The sequence below is a fragment of the Tamandua tetradactyla genome, chromosome 5 (assembly GCF_023851605.1).
Source record: "Tamandua tetradactyla isolate mTamTet1 chromosome 5, mTamTet1.pri, whole genome shotgun sequence".
NCBI lineage: Eukaryota > Metazoa > Chordata > Mammalia > Pilosa > Myrmecophagidae > Tamandua > Tamandua tetradactyla.
The window spans coordinates 23,891,456-23,894,833 of NC_135331.1; the positions used below are offsets into that span (position 1 = coordinate 23,891,456).

At 45.3% G+C, this 3,378-nt stretch overlaps 1 pseudogene; it reads right to left on the reverse strand.

Moving 5' to 3' along the window:
• Positions 1 to 351: 351 nt before the first annotated feature.
• Positions 352 to 2,713, reverse strand: LOC143682298 (pyridoxal-dependent decarboxylase domain-containing protein 1 pseudogene; annotated as a pseudogene).
• Positions 2,714 to 3,378: the final 665 nt, after the last annotated feature.

Below are 3,378 nucleotides of genomic sequence, written 5' to 3' on the forward strand. Positions count from 1 at the left end.
ACTTATATGTAGAAAGATATGAGCAAGTATATCAAGTGGCAGACACTTGAATTTCCAAGTGTTCTTTGTTAATAAAAAGTGTTTGTCGTAACTCAGGGGAAAAATAGTATTACTATAATTGATTAGGACAAAAACAATAGTTGTTTGTTGTTCAACATACCACTAAATTAAACATTCAAATTGCCCTCCTGGAAAGCCTAGCTTTTAGGAACATATCTGTGCAAAAAATCCCAGTTAAGCACAAATAACAGTAATTCCTTTGTTTTAGCATGTGGCACAGTTCACATTTTCGATATAACTTCATCTTCCCTGAAACAATATTCAGTACAGTCTCAAGCCAAACACTGAGTTTTATCTTAAGCTCTCTGGCTCTTCTACGTGTGGACAGTCATCTCTGGTCGCTGGGCCCTGTCCTGGAGAGCCTCCGTCTGGCCTGCTGCCTGAAGGATGGGGTCCCTTGGGCTTTGCTCAGGGCTGTTCACTTCTAGGGTGTCTTGTTCCAGCCCACAGGACAGTTGCTCCATCTTTTCTGTCTTCAGTGTGATTGACTGAGCTTGTCTCACTGAAAGCATCTGAACCTCTTAGGGACCTTTTAAAAGGCTTCTGGCCTGGAAGTCTCTGTCTAGTGTGAGTGCCTGAGGGGGTTGGAGGCAGCGTAACTCCTGTACCTTGTATTTTGGAGACATGTATGTTCTGTGGACTCCAGAGAACCTGCTGTTAAGTTAAAAGTCCTTCCCTTTCATGAAGCTTGTACTGGAGAAAACCAATTCAGCACAGATTCTACTGCAGGGATCTGCCGTAACACTCCCTCTTCCAGAAGTTGTTCCTCATTTGCCTTCCACAGCTGAACCTGTGCTTCCTGGATTCCTTTCCAAACAACTTCTGTCATGTTTTCAAGAAGCCTTGAGTTTTCCTCAATTTCTCAGGTTGTGACTGCAATGGTCTCCATGCGTTCTGAAATACCGACATCATCGCTTGCCATGCCAGTGTAAATACAGCTCTTCATACTTTTATACTCAGGGCCCATTTTAAATGTAAGGTCAGATTCCAGTTCATTTAACTTTTTCAGGAGTCCAGCATGGATTTTCTCTCCTTCAGGATCTAATTTCAAACAGCTCTCATCATCATTTGCATGTTCATATCTGACAACCCCTATTCCAGGCCAGTTGGGGTCATCAACATATAAAAGACCTTCTGTTCCTTCTACCTCCTGCTTGATATCTCCTCTCAGCTGGAGGGTACAGGTCAGGACTGGAGTCTTGCTTTTTATGCAGGCTATGAGCTGATTCACATCTTCTCCCTGAGTTCCTAAAACTGCTGCTGTCATCAAAGGACTGAGCCACACACACATGCCCTCGACTTCCAGATCCATGACAGTGAGGCCACTCACAGGCAAAGGTGTTTCAGCTGTTCTCCCAGCCAGTGTTGCAGTGCATCACAGGAGTGCCTCTCCCAGCCAACTACATGAAGGCACCATGTTGGGCACCAGTGCAGCCTTATACCCTGGATTTGGGCCTGGTAGTTCCTGGAAAAATCTGAACACCACTACCGGAGAAGTCAGCTCACCTTCCACCAAGATTTTGATGTGGTTCACTTTCTTCAAACTTTCTTGCAACCATTGACCCAGTTGACAGGCATGCTTTATTCTCTCCACAATCCCATCAAGTCCCAAGTACTATAAAGATAACCACAGTGGCAGGGCACAGAGTTTGTCTGCTGGCTTATTTGATGTAAGGCCTGCAACTAGGGTCAAGGCAGGATATTCATGTTTATAAAGTGTAACTGTAAGAACAGCTGGCAAGCCCAGCTATGGGCCAGGAGTCAATGTCATGCTATCACGTTTGATGCAGCCAACACTGATGAGGAGACATAACCTAGAGCCAGTGTTTCCAGATTCACACCCTCCACATGAAGCCACATGCCATACTTCTCACAGAGTTCTTTCAAATGTCCAGTCTTGTCTGTGTGTCCTACTGCTGCAGTACCAGCATTTGCAACAAGCAACAGGGGCTGTCTTCCTTGTTCTGTATCTTCTTTAATCATTTTTTCCAAGAAGGCAACATTCATCTGATGCTGAGATCCAAACATAGTGTTACAGGGCACACGACACAAGCAGGGAAAGGGCAAGCCAAGCTGATTGCAAAGATATTGGCCCAGGCCAGGCCTAACAACAGCACTAAGATATATAACAGGTTTTTTGTTACATAACACATTAAATCCATCCACTACGAAGTCTTCATAGCGAGAATGAATGGCAAGCCTACAGATCTTTGCAAGTCCCTCTCTTTCTTCTTCATGGAAATAATCACAGCCATTTTCATACCTGAAAATTCTGCATAGCCATAAGGTAGTATCCAAAAGTATCCTTGTTGTAAGTTTTCTCAGTTTCTCTTTGTCCAGAGTTGAAATATAAGCTCCCAAACTGTGGCCTAACAAAGCCATATGACCTTGTTCTCCAATATTCTGGATTCGGGAACACTGGGGCTCCTCATCTTCATCTCCATGCATCAGATTTTGAACTAACTGGAGGATGCTCACCATATCTTGTCCACTGCCCTGGAGTGGCCCTGAGATGTCTCCTGATATGAGCATCTTTTTATTTTCCTCCTCTGTTCTTCTTTGACTGTCTTCTACCATCTTCATCACTTCCTTTAAATTTTTTTCCCATTTTGGCTAATGTGGGGTCTGCTATCTTCTCTAGGGATATGTCCATAGCTGATGCGGTTGGCTGAGCTCGATGGTGTCCTGGCAGTCCCACGGAGCTACTTCTGCCTCCCGCACCCAGTGGCGGTTTCCACGCTGGCAGTTCTGATGTCCTCCAGGCCAGCAGCCGACGGGCTGGGAGGAGGAGGAGCCACCTGGGGACACCCCCCGCTGGAAGACCCGTGGATACCTGGGAGGTGGGGCAGGGCGGGGCCCCGGTGGGTGGGCCTAGTTCAAGTTTTTGATCTCAGAATTATTTGCTTCTCAAATTCTCTGTAGTTCTCTAGAAATTGAGGTTGTAATTGTCATGGGCAGGATATAGTGGCAACAAACCTAGGGCCCAATTTAGCATTAGTTAGTTGGTTACTTTCAATTTATGTAGAGTGTTGGAAAGGTTCTGTAAAGGCCAGTAGATATTTGGGCAATGACCATTCTAACTTCTTCATGTTAAGAAAGGGTGTTGACATTATGGGTAGGAGTATGCAACATCTTTCTTCAGTCTTTCAGCATCCTTCGTGGAATACATTTGAACTCACGACTCTCCCCTTATGCGGGACATGACTTCCGGGGGTGTAAGTCTCCTGGAAATGTGGGGCATGACTCCCAGTGATGAGTCTGGCTCTGGCATCATAAGATTGACAATGCTACTTGATCCAAGTGGGGGAAATAAATAAA